Genomic DNA, 13,955 nt, shown 5'->3' on the forward strand with positions numbered 1-13,955 from the left:
TTGAGGGGGGTTGGGCAAGCACTCCCTCACCCACCCCATCTGGTGTCTAAGTAGGTTGTGTGCTCCCTAAGTCCACTGGCTCTAAGCCCATATCATCACTAGAACTCGCCTATGTGTTCCAGTCTTTGTGGCCTAGACTACCTTTCAAGTTTATTTAGGGCCCCAGAGCACTATGGTGGCGAGGCTTGCCACAGCTCAAGTTCCATCTTCTGGGATGGGCAATAATGCTCTGGCTAGAGCTGGTCTAAATGCTCCCTCTAGGGGCAGGTGTCAACTGAGATCAGCCTGGTTTTGCTTTCTGCCAAGACAAGGCAGCAGCTCTAAATTCAATGCAAATCTCACAATTACTGCACTTTCCCTCTTCCAAGTGTACAGATTCTTTCTCCGTGCTATGCTGCCACTGCCAGGGGGTGGGGGAGGGGAGGTGTCAGCAATTCAAGACTGTCTTTCCCACCTTAATCACCTATATAAAGTTAAAACCAGGTACTGCTAGTGCTCATCTGATTTTTGGTTTGTATGAAGGTGCTTTTTGTGAGTAGATAGTTGTTACACTGCTGTCCTTTCAGGCAAGACAATTGGTGGAGACTTTTATTCAGCCATTGTGCTGTGCTCCTCCTTTTGAAGTCTTCTGTATTTTGTTTTCACTACTGTCCTCTTTTTGCATTTTCTTCTTGATATTGTTCATTATTTGAGGGTTTAAGCAGTTCTTTCAGCATTCATCCTTTTAGCTGTCATTAATATTTTTAACTGTCAAAATAACTTTCCATATTAGCAGCCAGTATGCCTGCTTCCAGCTGGTCAAGATACAGTGAGTCTGTTGATTTGGTTGGTCTGTTTCATTTTTCCACATAAACAGACCAATTATCTACTATCTATCCCATTTATCTACAAAATCCCAATTTTCTTGCTACCATCGCTTACCTAATTAATTATTTATCCTCTGCACAGAGTTGTCTTTTGAATCCTAATGCTTTATTTTTGATGGAATCATTCCTCATGTTGATCTACCTAGTGTCACTAAGACTCAAGCCCTTTGGTAGTGATGAAGGTTGGCATTGTACCATCCATGTGGTCACACTTATCCCCCTGCTTCAACTTGATGGCAGGAACCCCAGAGACATCTGGGCCCACAGCAGATTCCCATAAGAACCCTGTACAAGAAGAGTCAAAAGGTCCCATCCATATGGTAAAGCTTGTTTTCCATTAGCTGAACAAACTGACATTTTCTGCAAGTGTAATGCCCTTTGGTAAAGCTTGTTGGTAAAGCTCATCGGTACATAATGTCAGTGAAACAGTACAAAACATCAGTGAAAAAAAGTTGGTTTTTTGCAAAGATAAACAAAATTGACAAACATTTTGCCAGACTAAGAAAAAAAAAGAGAACAGCCAAATAAATAAAATCAGAGATGAAAAAGAAGACATTATAACTGACAACCCAGAAATTCAAAGGATCGTTGGTAAAAATCCTTTGATTCCCAGGTAAAAATCCCAGGGAAGCACCCCATGTAATGAAGAAAGTCTCTTATTAACATATGGCTCAGCTATCTATTGCTGTGTTATAAGTCATCTCAAAGCACAGTACCTACATGATTTATTCTTTCTCATAATTCTGCGGATTGACTGGCTTTACGAGAGGAGCTTCTGCTTTACGTTGGGTGGCTGAGGTCACTCATGCAATTGCATTCGGCTGACAGCTTGGCTGGAGCTGGGATGTTCAAATGGCCTCTCATCCTCCAGGATCTTCCTCCACTTTGCTTTTCACCCTTCAGTGGTTCCTGTGGTTTGCATGTCCCACCCAAACCTCAGGGTGAACTGTAATCCCCAATGTTGGAGATGAGGCCTGGTGGGAAGCGTTTGTATCATGGGGGGAGATTCCTTGTGAATGGCTTGGGCCACCACTTCCCCTTGGTGATAAGTGAACTCTCACTCTGAGTTCTTGTGAGATCTGGTCATTTAAAAGTGTGTGGCACAGCACCCCCCGATCACGCTCCTGCTTTTGCCGTATGATGAGCAAGCTCCCACTTCACCATCCACCGTGAGCTTACCTGGGATTTTCTCTTAGGAAAGTGTTACTGTGTGTACATATTTACCTTTGATAAAGATTCAGCTCCAAATTTATATTCAACTGAAATGTCAGAGGGATGCCTGACACCTTGCAATGTGCCTGGCCTCCGAGCTATTTAAAAACATATGTCACCTCGGTGCAGCCTTGTCCTCACTGACATGTCTTCCAAGGAGCCTGGCTGGCTGGTGTTCCAGGCACTGCATGTCATATTTCTGAAAAAGCTGACAGATGGTTTCACAAAATATTGTCATAATATCGTGTTACTGAATCTTGAGTTGCCTTCATGGTAGCAAATTTTTGCTGAGATTGGTCTTATCCTCTTAGATATCTATGACTATGTTTATGTTTAATCCATGAAATTGGGAATTCAGTATTTCTCAATGATAATTAACATCTATAGATTTTGATGCAGTTTAATAATCTAATCAATAATTCTAACAACTTATTTATTAAATGCATTAATGAGATGCAAAATATTTTTATTAAAATAAAAATTTATTAAATGTAATTATGAAATGTTAGAAAACTACAAAGAAAAAATTCACCTATTTTCTACCATACAGTAGGACTTCAACAAATGTTGAATGAATTAGTTGTAAATGCATAGGTGTGTGTATCTCTGAAACGCTTAAAAAACTCTAAATGAAACCAATTTAAATTCATATATAGTTCAACATATTAATGTTCATGAAAAAAATTTTATATAACTATAAAAATGAACATGCTAAGTACTGATATAGAAAGGGCTTTTATTACACTAATTCTAGGAGGAAAAAAAGAAAAAAGAAAAAAAAAAGAAATGGCTCCGAGATATATTATTATGCCAAAAACCAAATTTCAGAATGATATTTTTGTTATGCTACCTTCAGGCTATAAGGAGAAAAATCTATATTTGTATTTGCATGAACCCATAATACTTTAAAATCTAAGCACAGGGTTGGGAATAAGCACAAGAAGTAGGCTTTCCACTATACACTTTTAGACCTTCTGATTTTGAGTGCTAGTATATAAATGGAATATACTAGCATTCAAAATACAATTTAATAAGCAAAATTTGAGTATATTTATGTTTTGCCTTTACACTTCTTTTGCAATGAATGAAGATGAAGGTTTTTTGATTTGTATGTCAACAAGTTTACTTCTTCCTTAAGAATGTTTGCCCATACTGACATCATAGAGGCTTTGCTTTTTTTTTTTTGAGACGGAGTTTCGCTCTTGTGTCCCAGGCTGGAGTGCAATGGCGCGATCTCAGCTCACCGCAACCTCCGCCTCCTGGGTCAGGCAATTCTCCTGCCTCAGCCTCCTGAGAGCTGGGATTACAGGCACGCACCACCATGCCCAGCTAATTTTTTGTATTTTTAGTAGAGACGGGGTTTCACCATGTTGACCAGGATGGTCTCGATCTCTTGACCTCGTGATCCACCCGCCTCGGCCTCCCAAAGTGCTGGGATTACAGGCGTGAGCCACCGCACCCGGCCCGCTTTTTGAGAACGAAACTCCATCTCAAATAAAAAAGTGTTACATCTTGTCTACTCTTTACATTGGAGATATTTGCCCTCTGTCACCTGATTCTGCTTTCCTTTATTTTATTGCATTTTAGAGTGTGAAGTTTTTATTCATTCATATGTACCTTATATGCTTTGGCATTGTTCCCTTCTATCAGAAGTCTGGCAAAGATTCCTTTCTATAATCTAGTTTGACAATTTTTGTTTTTTGAAATTGTCATTAATTCATTTAGAATTAATTTCTGTGTGCAATTAGAAGATGAATAGGTACTTTTAAGGATATCTAATCTTTCTTTTCCCATTGATCATATGAACTTCGTTATAGTATTTTGGGTTCTTAGGCATAATAATATTCATTTATGCATATGCCTTAAGGAACCGCCTCCATTCCTGGAAGAGATGGTTCCAGCCACAGCTGCTAAGAGGACCTCAACTCCACCCAGGCCTTGAGACCCTCAGCCACTAGAAATTTGAAATGGGTGTGGGCAGATGGTCTTTAAACTGACTTTCATTTGTTTGAACTTTAACTCACAAGGGCAAGATAATTTGATTTCAGATTTTAATACCTTTGGACTTTGCTGTCTTTGAACTTTTACATGCAAGTAGGTCTATATTTCACATTCTTATTTCTCCCTGAGAATTTACTACAGAAGAAGGATTTATAGCCACATCTGGGGCCCCTTTAAAATGTTTGCCTTTTGTTTTTGGAGTATCTTAATGTTATTATTTCCTCTTACTACAGAACTCCTTATGATAGATGATGGGATTGGACCTAAATGAGGATTGGAAATGGGAGAGGGAGTACATTTTCAACTTCGTGTATAGTGACCTTGGAGCTTAATGTATGGTTCTGACCCATGGCAGGACCTTCTGGGGACAAAATTTAAGCTACCCAGCAGATTTTGTGGGGCCTGAAGCTTATATAATTTGCAGGGAAGGAGCAGTTTTAGAAAAATAAAAAGAACATAAAGTGATGAATTCAAAATTAGGTATAGGGCCTTGGAAGGAGCCTGAGCAAGTGAAGGGTCCTGAAGCTTTCGGTTTGTGATAAACCTACCTCCGCTGGCCAGCAGCAGTCTAGAGGATACCCAAAGAGATAGTGGCTAGCTCGTCCACACAGATGGGAGCAGGACTCTCCTCAAGGTGGGCTGCAGATCTTCTTTCCCAGGAGAGCCACATCCCTGATGACCAAGAGCAAGTAGGTGCAAACTCAACTAAAATGATTTGGTTATTCACAAGAGACTTCTATCGTGAATGTCTATGGCTTCCATTACAGCCTCACTATCAGGTTATAATGAAAGTAAGTCCTATATTAAATTCTGCCACACAAAGAAATATTTATAAACAAGGAGGCATAAAATAGTTCTACAACTTGTTCTGAAAACTCAGTGAAGTCCCAGCCCCATTCTGTACATAGAAAGTTAACTAGATGGGGCCAGGTGTGGTGGCTCACGCCTGTAATCCCAGACCTTTGGGAGGCCGAGGTGGGTGGATCACCTGAGGTCTGGAGTTCGAGACCAGCCTGGCCAACATGGTGAAACTCTGTCACTACTAAAATTACAAAAAAATTAGCTGGGTGTGGTGGTGGGTGCCTGTAATCCCAGATACTTGGGAGGCTAAGGCAGGAGAATCGCTTGAACCTGGAGGTGGAGGTTGCAGTGAACTGAGACCATGCCATTTGCACTCCAGCCCGGGCAACAAGAACGAAACTCCATCTCAAATAAAAAACAAAGAAAGTTAACTCTTTGGAAACGTGACAGTGTCTTAGTGGCAAGATATAGTCAGATTGAGACACAAGAACCCTCCAAGCCAGTTGAACACAGGACAGTTTTGAAATCAGTCATGCCTCAGAGTTATTCCAAAGGGAGTCCCCTATCGAGAAGCTTTTAAAAATTGTTGATATCAATTTCTTTCTTTTATTGCACAGGGGTTTTTGGGTAACTTTTTATTTTGATGTTACTTTAAACTTAGACTAGTAAAAGGAACTCCTGTGTATCTTTCATCCTGATTTAAGAATTATTCACATTTTTCCTTATTTGCTTCATCATTCTCTTTATGAATATTTATTCCAGACCATTTGACAGCACGTTGGAGATACCATGCTTTTTTGCCATTAAAAATGAGTGTCTTTTTCTAAGATGGACATTCCCCTGCATGAGAACATTTTTAATATCAAAATCAGGAAATTTAACATTAATACAAACCTATTATGTAATCTACAGTCCATATTCAAATTTTGTCATTGTTTCAGTAATGTCCTTTATGGCTATTTCCTTTTCTTGACTCAGGATCCATTCGAGGATCACACGTTGCATTTAGTTCTCCTTTCATCTGGAACGGTTCCTCCATCAGTTTTTGCCTTTCCTGACCTTGACATTTTTGAAGAATGAAGACCAGTTAGTTTGGAGGATGTTCCTTATTTAGCTTTATCTGACATTCCCTCTTGATTAATTAAGGCCATGCATTTTTTATTTAATCAAGAGGGAATATCAGATAAAGCCAAATATGCAAAATATTCCAACCAAAAAAGCCAAATATGCAAAATATTAATATGCAAAAATATTACAGAAATGAAAATGTGTGCCTCTCGGTGTATCATATCAGGAAGCATATGAAATTGGTTTGCCGTAGTCTTGGTGACTGGTTAAGGTGGGGCACTCTAATATTCTTCAGAATAAAGTTACTACTTTCGCCTTTGTCATTAATAATCAATACCTGGGAAGATACTTCGAGAGTGTGTAAATACACAGTTTGTAATGAACTCTCGCCCCCTGTTTTGGGCAACATTGATGATTTTCTAATTTCATCATTTCTTCTGTGTTTTATTGTTGAATTTCTATCACAATATAAGGAAAGAATTTTTCCTTCTTCATTTATTTATTCATTTACTTGTATCTGTATAAACTCATGGAACTTCATTTTATTCAATGGGTTATAATCCACTACCACCAAATTGTTAAACCTTATTTAGGGAGTAGGACTGCCTGTAATTTTCAACCCACATCCTGATGGCACTCATTTGGACTGAAAACTTCCACTGGGCTAATTAACAGAGCCTCTCTTGCTAATCAGGGACAAAGAGAGCTCAGGCATTTTTAGTAGCCTTATGAACCTAGAGTGTATATTTCTGAATTAGGAAAATTCAGTGCTCACAGAGTGTAGATTAAAGCAAACATGCATCTTTATATCACAGTACCTAGGCTGAAGAATGTAAAGTACATGTAAATTATAAAACACATAAGTGGTTAAACCTTATAGGTCAACTGAACCAAAATTGGGTAATGATTAGAGAAAATGTACCCCCACTTGGAGCTAAATTATGGTTTCTACTTCCTGTCCCCATTTATTCATTCCACCCTGAGGCAATAGAGTGGTTTATCTGATGGGAAAGGGCAAGTCCAGCTCAGCCCCTTCCCTTTTGCTCTTGGAAACCCAGCTTGCCTGCATGGAGCTCATGTTCTCCGCTCTTGGTCAAGCTACTGACTTAATAACAAATGTCATGCCTCATCAGAGGGGACCTGAGATGGTCCAATACCTTCCATAACTGGGCAGGTATATCTATAGTATATTCAGCTTCAGATAGAAGCACAAAGCTACCTCCGACAATCTATCCTTCACCAATAATAACGATGACATATTGGGCTTCATTCACATACCTCTTATTTCTCAGTCAGTTCAGAACATGAGAGCAAATGATAACAATACAATTCTCCAAAAATAAACTGCAAACATTATAAAAAGGCTCCAGATGTGAACACAATGCCCTACCCTGTTACAAATTCTCTGGGAGAAGTGAAAGTTTAAAGATTAGACCTACTTGAACAGTAAGGTATAAAGACAGCAAAGTCCAAATAAATTACATTTTGAATGGTCAGTGATAAGGAAGTTACCAAGGGCTGCATCACTCAGTGGACTTTTTACAAGATTCCCTTTCGCAGTAGTAACCATCACGATCATCAGAATCAAAAGCTCTGTCCACCCAGTTTACAAACTCTACCAAGCATCACCCCCCCACCAGCAATCCCATCCCATCCCACCTGCCGCCAGCACCTACATCTGAACACAGATATTTATACTGGATTGAATTATATGTAAACAAAATAAAACTTTAAAACAACAGCTAAAAACCCTTGGAGTTAAAAAATGGCAATAATATAATGTGTGGTGCTAGTGGAAAAAAATAGAAAAATGTTAAGAAACTAGAAATAGGACCCAAATACAAAAGAGGATGATAGAGTGAATTAGTGAAATCAACAAGGACTGAGTCAAATACAGATATACTATTAGTATTTATTCATTGAATAAATGCCTATTGAGTGCCTGCTGTGTATTAGGTTTAGGTACTCTATGCACTAGGCACAGGGAGTTCAATGGGAACAAAATAGACATGGATTCACCTTGTATTTTTGTTACAAGACAAAAATGAAATAATGTTAATCATACCAATCCTGGTGTTTAATAAATATTAGATGATCAATAAAAATCTGTTATTAATATTTTAATATAGGTAAACAGGACCAGTGGCTCATGGCTATTAATCCCAGCACTTTGGGAGCTGAGGCGGGTGGATCACCTGAGGTCAGGAGTTCGAGGTCAAACCTGGCCAATATGGTGAAATCCCATCTTTACTAAAAATACAAATATTAGCCGGGTATGGTGGTGTGCACCTATAGTCTCAGCTACTTGGGAGGCTGAGACAGGAGAATTACTTGAACCCAGGAGGCAGAGGTTGCAGTGAGCTGATATCGTGCCACTGCACTCCAGCCTGGGTGACAGAGCAAGACTCTATCTCAAAAAAAAAAAGAAGAAAAAAGAGGTCAAATGAAGATTGTTTACTTAATAGTATTAGGATAACTGGCTAGAGATCAGGCAAAACCATTGGTAGAGGTACCCCTTATAAGGACATCAAAAGACATTTCAGAAGAATTTATTAACATTTAAACATTGTATTAAAAAGCACAAAATAAATGTGTTACCAGGTCTGTGAAAGAAGATTCATGTCTTCACTTTTAAAGAAACAAAACCATGAGGAAAGGAATAGACCTTAATATTGAAACATAAATTTCACACAAAAACAAAGCAGCAAAAGAGCAGATTGAGGAAAATATTTTATCCAGTTTGACAAAAGGTAAAAATTTGGAGAAAACATTTCAATTTATAACCAAATAATAATGACGCCAAAAAATAAGTAGACTAAGGATGTTGCAGTGGATAGCTTCATTGTTTTTTTTTGGCAACCGTGGTAGGCAGAGTAATTGTCTCCCAAAGGTGATCACATCCTAATCTCCAGAAACGACAAATATGTTACATTACATGGTAAAGGGGGATTAAAGTTGCTAATTAGTTGACCTTAAAATAGGGATTGTATTAGTTTGTTTTCACACTGCTATAAAGATACTACCTGAGATTGGGTAATTTATAAAGGAAAGAGGTTTAATTGACTCACAGTTCTGCATGGCTGGTGAGGCCTCAGGAAACTTACAATCATGGCAAAAGGGGAAGTAGTCACCTTCTTCACAAGGCAGGAGGAGAGTAGAGCAAGGAGAAACTTCCAAACACCTACAAAACCATTAGATTTCATGAGAACTCACTTACTATCATGACTACAGCATGGGGAAACCACCACCATGATCCAACCATCTCCCTCCCTTGACCTGGGGGGATTACAAATCAAGATGAGATTTGGGTGGGGACACAGAGCCAAACCACATCAGGGATATTATCCTGGATTATGCAGATGGGCCAAATATAATCACAAGGGTCCTTGAAAGGAGAAGAAAGAGGCAGAGGATGGCAACAGTGAAACGACATGAGAAAGACTTGATCACTATTGCTGACTTTGAAGATGGAGGAAGAGGCCATGAGCCAACGAATGTGGGCAGCTTCTAAATGTTGTAAACAGCAAGGAATTGAAATTTCCTCTAGAGCATCCCGAAAGAAAAAGAGTCCTGCTGACACCTTAATTTTAATGTAGTGAGTTTTTGTGTCAGACTTCTAACTTATGAAAGAACTGTAAGATAATAAATTTATGTTGTTTTAAGCCACTAAGTTTGTGGTAATTTGGTATAGCAGCAAAGGGAAACTCACACAGCCACCTACTTTGAAAACGCTGCTCCTGTGTTTGCAGAATCTGTTGCCTCATGGGACAGAACCTTCCTTCTGCAGAATATGAGGAGGTCTGTTCCCAGCTTCATTGCAGCAAGGGCATAGATCCATAGCCTGTATCTGTCAACAGTACACCTGCACAACGTTGAATGAGAGGCTGGTCATGTGCAGGAGGGGAGCCTGGCAGAATCTGTTCTGCAATGGCAGTGGCAGGGACAGCTGTCACTGCAGCAGCCTGTTGTCAAAGACAGCGATTCCCACAGCAGGGTCTGCACACAGCATAGTGTCATGGTGGGCACCCAGCAGTGTCAGAGTCCAGTGACAAGTTCCAGGAGCCTGCCCTAGGCTGGACTTTGGACATTGTCCCTGGCTGTATAAGCCCTAAGCTTGGTGCTCTTGTCCCCCTGGAGATACTGGGAGCCTTAAATAAGTTCCTTTTCTGTTAAATTAGCCAGAGTTGTTTTTTGTGGCTTGTGATTCAGAACCCTCAGTGAATCAGATACGAATGAACAATTTGATTCACTCAAAAAGAAAGTGGTGGCATGCCTGTAGTTCCAGCTTTTGGGAGGATCAATTGAGTCCAGGAGGTTGACGCTGCAGTGATCCATGATCATGTCCCTTCACTGCACTCCAGGCTGGGTGATAGAATAATACCCCATCTCAGCAAAAAGGAAAAAAGGAAGGAAGGAAGGAAAAGAGGGAGGAAGGGAGGGAGGGGAAGGGAGGGAGAGAGAGAGAAAAAAAGAGAGAGAGAGAGAGATGACAAACACAGGAGAAAAAGTTAATCCTACCTAGCAGTCAAAGAAACTCAAACTTTGAGATGCCATATGATAGTTACTAAAAACAAAAACAATTGTTTCTGTAGCATAACAATGACAATAGGTCCTCAAATAATGTCATTTCATTCAACTTTTGTTGTTGTTTTGTTTAATGATGAGAAAAAAAATGATTGTCTGCCAGGGCCACTGTGTGGTTTGCATGCTCTCCTCACATCCACAGGGGTTTGCACTGGGTGCTCTCTGGTTTCCTCCCACCCCTCAAGGATGTACATGTTCGGCTCACAGGCGTGTCTACATGGTCCTGGTGTGAGTGTGGGGTGTGTGTGTGCGCCCTGCAATGGGACAGTGCCCTGTCCAGGCCTGGTTCTCACCTTATGCCCTGGGCTGCTGGAATGAACTTTGGCAACCGGAGACCACAGACTCTGGCAACCCGGGTAACTGTTATTATTGAGTAAGTTATCTTACTTGCTTTTATTTATCTTTGTTAAATGTATGTATAGCTCATATTTATTTCAATAGTTAATATCAGAAGTGTTTCAGTTTTTATTTAGAAGTTTGATGTGTCTGTAACAAGAAATAAGCCATAGGAATATCCCTTTGCTTGTGGTAAAAATTGGTGTCACTTAGAGTTGCAGATTACAAGAACCTATTGACAAACTTAAGTTAATAGGTACATACCCACCCAAGGCAGCTGATTAAAGGGGAATATGGTCTGTGCAGTAGCTCTATCAGGGGGCAGTTTATGCCCCGAGAAAACTGCCCTCGGAAAGAACCAACAGCTGTAATTTTGGGAACACAAGCCTGTTTGGTGGGGAGTGGTCTTATTGCTAAATACCCAGCATCTGGGGAGCATTTTAATGTCTGATGCTGCATCAACCTAATGGAAAACTACCAATAGTCCTTGAAATAAGCATCACGAAGTCTTTGTAGCAACATGGCAAAATGTTTATAATGCATATTTAAGTAAAAATTCTATGTAGAACAGGTACTCGCGGTGTTTAATTATGTGGGATTTGACACATGTGGCCCATTGGGTTATTAGATTTAAATGAAAGTTAAGAATGCCTTTTTTTTTTTTTCTTTTTTAAGACAGTCTCTCTTGTTTTAACTGCCTACTCCGCCTGGTGGGTAGCAAACGAGATTAGTACGCCCTGTTTTTCATAAAGCACGGGGGCTCATAAAATGGAACTAAAGAAGGAAATGAAGATCAGGCACCCAGAGATCAGCTCCTGTCTTTTTATGCTGTGCTAGAAAAGAAAGGTTGTGAGCTGAGGGGGATCAGGAAAGCAGGAAGACCAGCAGGAAGAGCCGGCTGGCCACTCAAACATGGCGACACCTTGGAAGATGCCTGTGCAGGTCAGAGCTTGGAGCAGATGGGGCCGCAGGTGCTGAGGAGACAGTTAAGAGTCAGCTGCACTGACAGTGGGGAGAGCCAGACATCAGAGGAAAGAGGAATGATGGAAGTTGGGGGATAAAGGGGCCCCGTGGCCAGTTCAGGGAGCTAGAGTGAAAATCTGACCTATCTCAGCTGCAGCCCATTGCTTCCTGTAGCTTGTCTTCATATCCTTTGCCTAGAAAGCAGATGAAAGAAAACGTATCCATAGAGGCTGTGGGCAGAGCCTCTCCTCCCCATTTTAAAAACACTGAACACCGACATGGGCATTATGCTGAGCTGTGATTTATCCGACCACCCTTCTGAGTACCCAGCTGTTTGGAAGATCCTTCCGCCCTACCTTTCCTCCTTCCTCACTTCTTTCCTCCCATCTTTTCTTCCTTCCAAATATTTATTGTGTCCCCACCATACACTCTTTATCTGAACTTAAATTTAATATCTAAAGGACTTTAGCATGTATCGACAGTTGAAATCTGGGCAGCTACAGATTTGTAAGGTCAGTGAATCAGGCACCAGCTCTCCTCTAATTACATTGTACATGTATTTGAGAGCAAAGCTTGCACTTGCATAGCTGAACTCTAGAGTCCCACGGATGCTTAAGAAGTCATTGAAGAGCTGCGGCTTCAAGAACCCAGTCTTGCGTGGCTGTTGAGTGGACATGACATTGGGCATTGCAGTCCTTTCTCTGAAAGCCCACCATTAGGGCAAGGGCTTACACACATGAGATGCTCTCCTGGCTGGCACTGGTTCCATGACAATCATTTCTCAGCCCACAGAGAAGTGGAGGAAAAGAATCTAGGTGGGGGACAGTTAGTGTAGTCTGAGAGTGTGGCCTCTGGAGAGATGTGTCAGAATTCAAATCTCCAGCTGCTATTTGTACAAGCACTTAACTCTTTAAGCCTTTGTTTTCTCCTTTGTACAATGAAGACGTTGCCCGGTAGAACTGTGAGGATTTGATGAGATAATCCACCTTGAAACTTAGCACACTGCCTGGACAAATTATAGTTGGATACCTATTATTATTAGCAAGATAAAGTCATTCCGTTTGGAGGAGAACAAAGGATGGAAATGAAACCGGTGGTTCGGAGTCCCCTACCTAAATCACTGACTGATTTGTTTCAATCAGTTGTCCTGATATGCTCAGGTCCAGCGTGAGTTCCCGGCTTCTTTCCCTTTTCCTGTGGGGTGTGTTCACACTCACATATCCACTTGTTCCACAGAGCAGTATGCCACTGAGACCCTGAACACACACTCCTTCTCAGCTCAAGATATCAAGGCAGCTGAGTGGAGATGAGGCAGGGGGAAGGTCAGTCCTGGGGTCAGCCGGACTGTGTTAACACTTCTGAGCACTATGGTCTCGGTTCTACCAGCTCTGGCTCAGCTCAGTCACCTTTTCTCTGGGGTGACAGTTCAGGCTGTGGCTCTAACAACACCTCAGTGATAACTCTCCACCTCACAGGCTCCGTGTGAAGGTTGGGATGAGTTAACGCAGTGAAAGTGCTAAGCACGGCACCTGATGCATACAGTAGGTGCCTGGCCAATGCTGGCTGTGTCAGAGCCAGTGCAGAAATGGTACTCCTCTTGGTTCTGCGCGAAGTGCTACAAGGACAGCCTCCACTGGTCCCGATGCCCAAGGATCTGAGACAGGAGGGGCCATCTGGTCATGTTCCGGCCAGAGCGCTGCTCCCCTCCTTCCCTACTTCCTGAGGCTACTGTGATAGAGAAATGATAGAAATGCTGTGTCACCACTGAAAAGAGAATGTAAGGATGCATTCATCTTTGCAAACTGTTCTCCTATGGAATTTCAATTCTTTCCCCACCTGAGGAAAGTCAGACATGCTGCCTTGTCTTCTTTTTTACCAGTGGGGCCCTCTTCCTTTAAGCCCTCAAGCCTGAGTAAATGGCTTCCCTGGGACCCGGCCTCAGTGTCTCCAGCCCAGTTACCCTCTTATCTACAACAAAGCTCTAAGGCAGATGGGACACCCTTGGCTTTTGGGTTATTAATTCTCTGGGTAATTTTACCCCGTCAGAGCTGGAGATTTTGCACAAAACAGGGTGCTGAGTGATGAGGGAGCTGCACCCCTGCCACAGGGCCAGGGAGCAGGGAC

Source organism: Callithrix jacchus, chromosome 14, assembly GCF_049354715.1.
Source record: "Callithrix jacchus isolate 240 chromosome 14, calJac240_pri, whole genome shotgun sequence".
NCBI lineage: Eukaryota > Metazoa > Chordata > Mammalia > Primates > Cebidae > Callithrix > Callithrix jacchus.